We start from the raw sequence: 12,860 nt of genomic DNA, 5'->3' as shown, positions 1-12,860 counted from the left end.
ACCTGTTTCATACACAGCACTAACCAAACACTGCTGGATCCTTACCCACTAGACGCAGTTCAACGCCACATATACAGTTATTTTTATCACAGAGATCGGATTACATCAGAAGAGCTTCGCACGACATTACCTGAAAGCAAATTTTTGAATGTTGCGGTTTATTGTTGCTACTACACTATCAGAGTTATAAATGTAACAGCTTCACACATCAGAGGGTCGTAGCGCAGAGGTTAGTGTATTAGCCTGTCGTGTAGAAGATCATACATTCATAAACCCGTCAAACACAGCGAAATTCTTTTTGTTTCTAAATGTAATCAAAAGGCATTCATTATTATTTTCTTCAGTTACTTAATTTAAATGTATTTATTTTTAATTTCTAATACTTCGCCGCGTCATTCTCATTATATTGACTTTTCTATTTTCCCTTATTTTTCTTCCTACCATTCTTTTTTCATAAGGAATTTGCCAGTATCATCTCTAATCTACAACCAAATACCAACCAGGACTGCTCGTCGGTTAATGAAGCGGCATTTCGTGTAGCCAGTTTGAGGTTAGTTTCAGGTAACCAGTGAATGATAGCGAGAAATTACAGTTTTTTTTACCGCTGAAAAAGAAATTTTTATGTCTTGAGTTTGCTCGTAGATGTTAGTTATCTGCCTGAACAAAGCATTCGTGATTTTAGTTCTGCCGCAGATTGCTGACCGCCGTTCTTTCGCGTATACTCCACATCACGAGGATGTGTTTAGCTTAGGACATGAGTTACAAACCGCGTGGTCTGCCACAGTTCAGTCACTGGTCACATAAAATCAACTGTCGACAGAGAATCTCGCATTTCTGTCGTACTTCACCGCGGCCGCTTCCAACATTGCTCCGCGTTACACACTAACAGCATTCGCTAAGAGACCCGACATGTTTGTGTGTCACCTGTAACCGAGTGGTAGCCGGCAGCTGATGTGACAACGTTGTAGCAGCAAGTGATAGACGTCAACTATCCAGTAATATTAATGGGGAGCATGAACATTACCGCCGGGGGGACGGAGGAGACGTGCCGCACCACTCTGCACCCCCCCCCCCCCCCTCCACGCAAAATTTGTTGAAAAGCAGTTTCACCGTTGAACGAATATATCCAAACGTAACTAACTGCACGTACTGAAATCTCTTGCGCTGTAAGAATTAATTGCTTGTAGGATCTACTAACGCAGCAGTGAATCAAATCTACTTATACGAGTGCTACTCACTAAATTGAAAATATTCCAAGTTTTAATGAATTGTGTCAGTACGGCTACGATCGATGGAGCTGGGTAGTTAAGCACGAATCTGCTTGGTTTTGTCGTTAAGTTTTAGGAGGGATGGCCAGGAATGCCATGCCATAATCACTTAGTTCAGTGCACGTACCAAGAGGAATTGCTATGAAGAGATTTCAGGATAATTCAGCAATATTATCCCTTTCAAAAGGCAAAGGTGTGATGGAAAGAAAATATTAGTTGCGAAATATATTCCAATTCTGAATAAAAGAAAAATGTATTTCAATTACTACAGAATGACCTCTGTGAGATTATTTTACCGTATAGTCCGGACAGTGCATATAATTATCGTTCCTTACTTTTTAATTGCTTAAGTTGTTATTCCTAGTTTTTTTGAATTTTTCGTTTGTTTTTCTAAATGTAATTTTAGTGTTCGAAAAATAAACTAAATAAAATCGTGCATGTAATAGGCTACTTAGATACATTCCCAATAAAACTCATGCAAAATTTAATTTGGGAAAGTATTCATTTTGAAGTAGTTGCTCAGAATAAATGCATAATAATCATACATAACCTGACGATAAATTTAAATGCTACTATCATATTACTTTTGATATTGCACAATACGAAAATACGTTTTAATCCACGCTCAAATTGCCACGTTTTAGGAATTTTAAGTAGCACTGAAACATATTGTCTGAGACATTCAGAGTGCTCCAGAAATTGGTATTAGATCATAATTTTTCCAACATTTTTCTAGGGAGTTTCTCGTTAGAACCCCCTTCTGATCTATACCATAGCTTTTTAGTCTCCCTCCCCCCTCGACAATAATTCAGTGCTGGCGATGCCAATGGCGAAAACTGACACTGTTGAAATTACGCAAAGGATAAGTGGGGAACGGGGAGGTGGGTGGGGGGGGGGGGGGGGGTCGAGCACGCCAAATGGTAAGTCGCATTTGTGGGAACATGTTCTGAAACCGGCTACATGCTTATATAGACAAGTGATAGAAATTCAGCGGAATTGTAGAGGATATGCAGCAGCAGCGACGTCTACGAAAATGTTCAAATGTGTGTGGATTCCTAAGGCAAAAAACTACTGAGGTCATCGGTCCCTAGACTTATACACTACTTTAACTATTATATGCTAAGAACAACACACACACCAATGCCAGAAGGAGGACTCGAATCTCCGACGGGAGTGGTCGCGCAATCAGTGACATGGCGCCTCTACCCGCCCGGCCACTCCGCGCGGCGCGACCTCTACGTTCTGCATGTAAGAAATCATTATGTATCGGATTCTGCAAACAGAAACTGCATTTGAATATTGTTGAGCCGAACTGCGGTATATCTTTCCTCGATATTTTTGATAGTGTTAGTGATGAATGTGATGCAACTGTTTAATCTGGATGGCCACTGTCAACACCTTGCAGTGTCTAAGCAGCCTCGTGCTGTTAGCGCTCGGCCGTTAGTAAGGAAATGGACTTGTCTGTATTGAGACAAGTAATCACCCTCAGTGTGCGACGACCTCTGGAACAGTTCGGAGTGCCAGCACCGTGACCATTGTTGTGGGTAGCCGTGATAAGGCAGGAAACAGAGTCCACCGACAATGGTGCACCCAAAGTTGACCTCCAAAAGGCTAGTGGCACCACGTCCTCATAGCAGACGGGTCCCGATTCAGCTTTCGGCATCACACTCATTTTCGTGTGTTGAACTTACGAGAAGAACGAACGTTTTCGGATTACATTAAGCACGATCAACGTCGTCCGGTTGCAGCGCCTCTCGTTATGATTTGTCGCGTTAATAATACAATCACCTCCGCTTTGCAGAGACGGTAATTTTAACAGCAGATACGACGGATCAGACGTTTAAGGCCTGTTGCTGTTCCCTACCTGTTGAGGTCTGCATGACGTTATCTTACAAATACTGCACGACTATAAACCGATTGGCCACAGCATTACAACCACCTACCTAATGGCACTAATAAGAGCGGCAACACGTCGTGGCACAGAAGCAATAAGGCCTTGGTAGGTCGCTGGGGGGAGTTGGCACCACCTCTACACACACACAAATCACCTAATCCCCGTAAACTCCGGGCAGGGGCAGGGGGGTAGGGATGAGATCTGACACCACGTTCAGTCACATAGCAGATGTGTTAGAACGGGTTGATCCAGCGAGTTGGGGGCCAGCATATCAATTGGAACTAGTCACTGTGTTCCACGAACCACTGCATCACACTCCTGGCTTTGTAACACAGCTCTCTATCTCGCTGAAAACCGCCAATACCGTCAGTCTAGAACCGCGCGACCGCTATGGTCACAGGTCCGAATCCTGCCTCGGGCATGGATGTGTGTGATGTCCTTATGTTAGTTAGGTTTAAGTAGTTCTGCGTTCTAGGGGGCTGATGACCTCCGATGTTAATTCCCATATGGTGCCTTGCACTAGCTCCACTGGATGCACGGATGACCACATGAATGTTCCAGATCATAACGGATTCCCCGCCAGCTTGTCTCTGTCCCGTAGTACAGGTGTCAAGGAGCTGTTCACCTAAGACCATGGATTAGCGCTCTTCCATCGACATGATGAGGAAAGTGTGAATCAGAGCATGCAACGCTCTTGCACTACACCAGCGTCCCGTGCCGATGGTCACGCGCCGACTTCAGTCGTAGTTGCCGACATCGTGGTGTCATCATCACTGGCACATGCATGGGTCGTCGGCTGTGGAAGCCAATCGTTTGGAGAGTTCGGTGCACTGTGTGCACAGGCACATTTGTACTCGGCCCAGCATTAAATTCTGAAGTTAGTACCGCCACGGTTCGCCACCTGTCCTGTTTTGCGAGTCTGCCCAGAGTATGATATCTGAGTATGTAATTACAAGTGGTCATCAAACCCCATGTCTGGACGTCGTTTGACCTTGGTTTTGCCACGTTTTGTAGACACTCACCACAACACTCCTCGAGCACCCGACAAGTCCTTCAGTTTCCGAAGTGCTTCCGGGTCATCACAATCTGCCCTCCGTGAACTTTAGATATATCGTGCGCCTTCCCCCTTCTATACACGGGCAGCACGCTCGCTGATAGTACTTGCACTGTTTCGTGTGTCTGACTACCAATAATTCCTCGCCAAGTGACGTTGCTATTGCATGGACGGGTTTATATCGATAGTTCGACTGTGTTCATAATGTTCTGGCTGATCACTGTATGTTGAGCATGCTGTCCACGCCAATCATAGTGCAGAGGGTGTTGAATTGTTGCATTGGTCAGTACGTTTCCAAGAACTCCCACCCATTTAAAATACATGGACACTAGCTCTTGAAAATATGGTGCGCTACTACTAACTAGCCACTTCAACTGTCGAACTTTGTGACTGAGTTGAAACTGCATAGAGTGACCCTCGCATCTGTCATCTAAGCTTAGTTGGACTCAATTCCCAACCGGATAGGGCCTTTGTTTCTGCCAGTGGTGGCAGAGCTATGTACTAAATTTCGCACTGTATATCCGCAAATTGCCAAAAAATTTAACCATGTGTTCTTCCCACTATAACCTATACGCACTGTTCGCAAAATATCGTTATACGCTGTCATTCCGGGTATTACAGTTTTAACGACCAGCAATTCAGGTGTCACATTGTACGAGGGTTGGAATTTTAATACCGGCAACTATTTATTTACAGCTCGTTCAAAATAGATACGTGTTTCAGAGATTTACTGACCTTCAGATTGGTCACCAGCATTGTGTCTAACCCGTTGCCAGCGATATGGAAGTCGTAGGATACTCTTAGCAGTGCCAGTTGTGTTGACAGTTCGAGCGGCGCGGTCTATTGCCCGACGAATTTTCAGCAGTTCTGAAGCGAATGCCGTGAAGTGTTTCCTTTCGCTTAGAAATAGAGTTGGGCTCACGAGGGCTTAAGTCAGGTGAATGCAGTAGGTGGTATAGCACTTAGCAGCCCCATCAGCCAAACAAATCAGTATCAGCTTGCACTGTACGTGCTTGAGCATTGTCCTGCGAAATGATGGTCAGGTCCTGCATAAAGTGTCATCACTTCTGCCTCTATGCTCTTCATTTTTGTAACCCAACCTACGACCAGCTGTCACTGATTTGTTTGATTGATGAGGCTGTTAAGTGCTATACCACCTACTGCACTTCCCTGACTTAAGCCATTATTAAAGTTCCAGCCTTCATATGAAGTGGGAAACCCTTGCAACGAAAGAGTGTTATAAATACTGCGAAACCATAGGTTTATCGTTATTCCGTTATCTCGGCAGTACTGAAGAAATTACGTAGCAGAGAGACGTGAGATTTCGACGTTTTATACGAAGGATGGAATTACAATTAGTGGTCTTCATCCTCCAGAATCCATACTACAGGAAACAGGTTAATAATCAATGAAATATGTAAACCTGGGATGGAAGGTCTCTTAGATGGTGAATTTAAACGACTGAAACTTTCTGAAACATTTAAATATAATAAAGCGAGGGGGGAAATTTTGTCCAAGCCTATGAAATGCTTTCGCTCTCTTTAGATTGTAGTACAGTAGTTGATTGTATACTAGAATTCAATAGGAATCTACACATAAGCACATTATGCGGACACCTATGAGTGGACATTACTATGTGGGTTAATGATGGCTTCAACTTTGTTGATGACTCTTTCAAAGAGGTGTCTACGGAGGGATAGTAGCCCATTCCTCTTCAGTTGCCGAAACCAGAGATGGTAGTGATGCTGGACGCTGGGGTCTGCTGCAAATTCAACGTTCTAACTGAGTTCATGTCGAAACTCTGGGTAAGCTAGACCATTTCACGAATGTGATTGACGACAAACCATTCGTTCAGCGATGCTGCTTTATGACTGGTTGAATTATTCATGGTGATACCAGCAGCCATCGTCTCTGATCCGATCCTCTACTGCACTCAGTACAAAATATTGTAAAATGTGTTCATATCACTCCAAATTTAGTGTTTCCTTGAGGGGATCGCACACAAACCACGAAAACACCGTCATATCGTAACGGCGCCCCTTTGTACTACACATGACGGTGGTTACGTTCTCTAGGCCAATCCCAAACCCTTGTATTGGATTTCCACATGGTATAGTGTGATTCATCACTTCAGTCACTTGTTTCCAGTCATCCAATGTCAAGTGCCGCCACTCTTTGTATCACCTCGCGCGTCACTTAACAATGACTACAGAAATATCTATCCTAGGAGGATGTTTTCGACCCTGCTCTCAGTCATTTTGCTAGCTGAGCTGATGGTAGCATTTTTAAACTCACGAGTGATTCCTTTCGTTTATTTCACGCAGTTTTTACCATCGCACTCCGCGACTGTGCATATCTATCAGTATATGATACCTGCCAGTTCTTGCTTTAACTGTGGTTGTTCCCTGCCATTCTCACTTCACAGTCACCAAGAGTCGACTGGGGCAGCTTTGGAAGGGTTGAAATATCCTTAATGGATTTGTTACTCAATTGACATCAAATGAGTAGTCCACGCCCAAACTCACTTAGCTCTCCTGAAAGACCGACTCTGCCATTACTGCTTCTCTACTGACAACACAGTACTCACTGGGGGGGACCATTTATAGTGACATCTAATGATCAATTTCGCATTTCATGGAGCATCCGGATACTTTTGACCAGCTAGTGTATTTTCCTCGAACCAAATGGTCCAAATGACTCTGAGCACTATGGGACTTTACATCTGAGGTCAGCAGTCCCCTAGAACTTAGAACTAGTTAAACCTAACTACCCTAAGGACATCACACACATACATGCCAGAGGCAGGATTCGAACCTACGATCGTGGCGGTCGTGCGATTCTAGACTGAAGCGCCTAGCACCGTTCGGCCACACCGGCCAGTTTCCTCGAACCATTCTGTTTTCCTATAAAATTACAATTCTCAGCAGTTCCGCGTTTCATTTCATCCCTCTGTCGGCGCATCTGATGCGCTATTTTTCATTAAGAAGCCAAAAAAAAAAAAATATTTAACTCTTTAGTAGTCAAATATTACGAACGATGATTCACGATCTCTCTCACACATGATGAGGAGTGCTCTCGGCGAGTAATGAAGCTTAATGTTTATTTCACAACTCATATCTGACGCATATTTAAAAGTATTAATCCAGAGAAGAAATAATCCGTGTGTAATATCACGTTCCGTCCACTCGCCGTATAATTATAACTTTAATTTGGTTGCGCATACAGGAACTGCACGTTAGAATGAAGTTCATTCGTAATATTTGGACGGGAAAACTCTAGTGGGGTGGAGTTCAGGTCTCGCTGTGAGCGTAAATTTCGCATTAATGCAGCCGCGTTTGCCTGTGTGGCCAGTTTCATATGAGCAATATTGAAAATGTTTAATTTATCAATATTAATCTTAGAATCATAAATACAGCGGCAAAAAATAAATAAATATTTCCAATCGCAGTATTTCCGACCATTTCAAATAAAACTGGGCACAAAATAAACGATACTACTAAATTCCTCATGACGAATAACACTGGAACTTGTGGAGTATTTGAAGCAATGCATTAAACTGATATTTATTTGATACTATGAAACTCACCAGGCAAACTGTACCTGTACCTTTTTATTTTATGCCATGATTGTTGTTTTTAACTAGTCAATTTCCCTACCTTATTTCGTTCTTAGTTTATGAAGCAGACTGATTTAGTGTTAGTCTGCACTGACGGACTGATGCAAGAGGCTAAGATCAAGAAATGTCTAACGGACAACTTCTCACTTTCTCCAACAATATTTCATTTCTATATTGAAAGGAAGAAAACGACAATCTGAATGCGCGGATTCTTTTGTGACGTATAGGGAAACAAACGTACTATTATTCGCTGATGATTTTTCAACGATCGCAACATAACATGGACATTGTGCGAGCTGTTAGCTGTAATGTGCATATAAACAAATAAGAAACTGGAGTGTGCAATACAAGTGGACAATCTCTCCGGTAAAACGTTAAACTCGAAAGACTCTTGGAGAATTGGCCGAAGTTTGATAATTAGGTATTAGGTAGATGAAGAAGGGAATTTGCAAACAAGAGATAGTAGCAACACTTGCGCAAGGTCAAAGGACATTCAATAAAAAGGGAAAGCTCTACATCGAAAAATATGAACTTCGAAACGTGGCCAATGGAAAATACTGAAAGATTGTTAGACTCGTTTGAAAAGAGGTTTACAGGAAACTGTTGAAGTATCATACGGACTCATGGATAGGGTATGAATATCCTGCTACCGGTAAACGAGGGGAAATGCTTAAATGTAGTGAATGGAAGGAAACAGAATGGCCGGGAACATATTGTTATTTGAGTTGATAATGAAAGTTGTGGACCTGGGAGGGGTGGAAAAATAAATCACTCTGGCGAGTCAAAAAACGTGAGTAAGACTGTTGATGGTAAAGATGCAGACGCAGTACTCAGCTGACAAGCAGAAAGATTGGAGAAATGCATGCAATCAGCCTTAAGGTTCACCGAAACAGTGAAACGGATTTGAAGTGCAGCTCTTCCTACTTCAATTTTTTTTTTCTCACTGTGTTCGCTTTCGTGATCTGATTCCTACAACTTAAACGAGGTCGTACACTTCACGTAATATTTATATTATAGTGTAAATGACCTCCAACTTCTCCTCTCTTTTTTCATTTCTGTTGTCTAAACTAGTCTCAAACTGAGCTCAAATGTATTATTTTGTGACTTATTAACTTAGTTTATCAACTAACTCAAGTAACCACTATATTTAGGTTACACAGTATACAGTGTGATCCAGAAATGTTGCGACGAACTTCAAGTTTTTTTCGTTTAACCCTGTAAAACATCCAATGGTTTTTGGTACACAGCAGGAAAATAAACTGCAGATGGAAACCTTTGTCCGAAACCGACATCCACCAAGGCAACAGAACGTTGCATTCGTAGGAAATAAGGCATACCCACGCAGCAGCTAGCTCGATCTCCACCACCGGCGATCGTGGCAGTCAGTCGCGATCAGTGAAATACAGCATTGCGAGTCGTTAGCTAAGGCCGTCAGCGCACAAGTCACGTTTTCTGCTCATGAGGTGGACTAGCGATAGGCACCGCCGCTCGTAACTACACTCATGCTCACAAATGAAGGAGAATGCTGGTACATAGTCAAAAAACTCTCTGGTAGGCGGTTTGCGGGTTTAAATCACCTAGGGGTATGACCATGAGGTGCATTTGACCTGCGGTCGTCGCACGGTGGCGCTGGCGGCAGTCCACATATGCAGAAGTTTGTTGGTGCATCTCAGACTACGTTGCAGCGAGTAAGTGTGCAGAAGTTTCCAGACGTGCTAATGGTGACTGTGTATTGAAAATGGCTCCAAGAGCACATATTGATGACGTTATGAGGGGTAGAATATTATTAGGGCGACTGGAGGCTGTTCAAACACAGCAGGTCGTAGCATGGGAACTCCGTGTGCCACAAAGTGTGATCTCAAGATTATGGCAACGATTCCAGCAGACAGTAAACGTGTCCAGGCGCTACAGTACGGGACGTCCTCAGTGTACAGCACCACAAGAAGACCGATATCTCACCATCAGTGCCCGCAGACGACCACGGAGTAATGCAGGTAACCTTGCTCGGGACCTTACCGCAGCCACTAGAACAGTTGTCTCCAGACACACAGTCTACAGACGACTGAACAGACGTGGTTTATTCACCCGGAGACCTGCAAGGTGCATTCCACTGACCTCTGGTCTCAGGAGAACCCGTAAAGCCAGGTGTCAAGAACACAGTACATGGTCATTGGAACAGTGGTCACAGGTAATGTTCACGGACGAGTCCAGGTATAGTCTGAACAGCGATTCTCGCTGGGTTTTCATCTGACGTGAGCCAGGAACCAGATACCAGCCCCTTAATGTACTTGAAAGGGACCTGTATGGAGGTCGTGGTTTGATGGTGTGGGGTGGGATTATGATTGGTGCACGTACACCCCCGCATGTCTTTGACAGAGGAACTGTAACAGGTAAGGTGTATCGGGACGTCATTTTGCACCAGTATGTCCGCCTTTTCAGGGGTGCAGTGCATACCACCTTACTCCTAATGGATGATAACGCACGGTCCCACCAACCTGTCATCGTGGGGGTGTGTCTTGAAACAGAAGATATCAGGCGAATGGAGTGGCCTGCCTGTTCTCCAGACCTAAACCCCATCGAACACGTGTGGGATGCTCTCGGTCGACGTATCGCTGCACGTCTTCAAACCCCTATGACTCTTCAGGAGCTCCGACAGGCAAGACTGGGAGGCTATACCCCATCAGCTGCTCGACCACCTGATCCAGAGTATGCCTACCCGTTGTGCGGCCTGTTTACGTGTGCGTGGTGTTCATATCCCATGCTTATGTCGTGTTCATGCACAGGAAACAGTGACGTATTGTAGCACATGTGTTTCCGGACGGTTTACACAACTTATCACCAATACCGTGGACTTACAGATCTGTGTGTTCCCTATGTGCCTATTCTATTAGCGCCATTTTTGTGTAGTTCTGCAATCATCCTTAATTTATGAGCGTGAGTGTAGGACTCTCCGTTGCGTCATTGCATGACGTTTCCGAACAGGGCTTCCTATCCTTGATTTGTTGCTCCAGACAACGTCTACAACCAATCGAAGTGCGTCGCAACATTTCTGCAACATTCTGTATAGATATCATATCAGTTATTCTCTATGGGAAAATTCACAGTTCGGCAATAGCTAAGGACAGGATAGATAAAGTAACATAACGTATTAACTACTAGATGGAAATGAATGTAAGTGTGAGATTGTGTTTCCAGAGATCTCCCAGTCGTGCCTAGAAAGCTGGACGCCACATGGCTCGAAGTCAGAGCGACTGTAGCGCTCAATGGGGATGGCCTCGCAACACAATACGATTGAATGAATGGGGAAAGAGAGTGTTTGCCAATTAGCAAGCAGTTACGGTGCCTGTGTTGGCGTTTGTCATTACAGTATTGCCCTTTTGGATGATTCCACTTAGGGAACAGTCATCGGCAAACTGGAGGAAGGATGAAATGGGTCGAGTGTAGGTACAGGCACTGCTGCTGCCCTAAGGTGGGGAGATGGTGGAATGCAGTCAACTAAAGTAGCACGTGACCGCTACATTATGTAACAGGCAAGAAAGGACCCAAGTCAAACAGCACATGTGATTGCTACCACATTTAACAGGATTGCAAGTCACACAATTTCATGTTCCACAGTGATACAGTGATTGTATGAGGGTGGTCTCAGTGGGTTGTCGCCCGTTGACCCATAGGCGGCACTGTCTGCGATGGCATCAAGAGAACGGGGAATGGAGCAGCGAGGAGTGCGGTTGTGTGCTCTCCTCAGATGAAAGCTGTGGTATCAACGTTCGATACTACACTTATTAGTGGTTACAGATATCGACCACGGTCCGTAATAGATAGCGCTGGACCTGCTCGACGGCTTGTGGCAAGTATCTAGCGAGTTCTCGTCCACTCTCGCTCGGGACGTTTACTAGAAATGTAGCATAGCCTTCAGCTGATAGGAAGCAACCTACAATTAGGCGCTTAGTCAAGTATGACATAAGTAATGCCTCTCTAGATATGTTTGTAATTATCCGTATGCAGCATATGAAGAAGCCTGTACCAATATATATTATTTTTTACTAACTACTACTAATTATTTCAGTCCTTTCAGTCGTTCCATATACAAACTATGCAGCCAGCTTCTTACCGACTTCACTGGCAAACCTGCAATACATGTTTCTATTTAGCATTGGCCACCTGTTATCATAACAACTGACGACGAGAATCATAACAAAAACAGATTCAGCCCAAGTAATGAATCAAAAGTTACTTCATATGGTGAGACGTGAAACACGTAATGCACCCAGGAACGTTATCGAACATGGTCAGTTTGATAATGCATTTGTTATGGCGAGAGGGAAGCACAATGTTCCATGGCGTTCGGATCTTTGAAGACGGTGCACTCACCAGTGAACGCTATTGTGAGACTCTGAAACCCTTTTCCACTGCATCTGTTTAGGGATGCGTTCATCCCTGACTTCATTTTCATGGGTGAGAGTGAGCGGATGCATCATACAGCGCACTTGCAGGGGCTCTTGGAACGAGAGTATATTCGGTGAATGGACTGACGTGCCCGTGCCTCCTGTCTACATACCAACAAGCACATGTGAGATGCGTTGAGGTCACTTCCACGTGCACCAACGACCATCCGGAAGTTATCAACAGCACTGGAATGAGATTTTCATTCTGCAGCGGAGTGTGCGCTGATATGAAACTTCCTGGACGATAAAAACTGTGTGCTGGACCGAGACTCGAACTCGGGACCTTTTGCCTTTCGCGGGCAAGTGCTCTACCAACTGCAAGGTTCGCAGGAGAGTTTCTGTAAAGTTTGGAAGGTAGGAGATGAGGTACTGGCAGAAGTAAAGCTGTGAGGACGGGGCTTGAGTCGTGCTTGGGTAGCTCAGTTGGTAGAGCACTTGCCCGCGAAAGGCAAAAGGTCCCGAGTTCGAGTCTCGGTCCGGCACACAGTTTTAATCTGCCAGGAAGTTTCACATCAGCGCACACTCCGCTGCAGAGTGAAAATCTCATTCTGGAAACATCCCCTAGGCTGTGGCTAAGCCATGT

The sequence above is a fragment of the Schistocerca cancellata genome, chromosome 1 (genome assembly GCF_023864275.1).
Source record: "Schistocerca cancellata isolate TAMUIC-IGC-003103 chromosome 1, iqSchCanc2.1, whole genome shotgun sequence".
NCBI classification, from domain to species: Eukaryota; Metazoa; Arthropoda; class Insecta; order Orthoptera; family Acrididae; genus Schistocerca; species Schistocerca cancellata.
The sequence above is the reverse complement of the archived record's forward strand: the minus strand, read 5'-3'. Positions refer to the sequence as shown.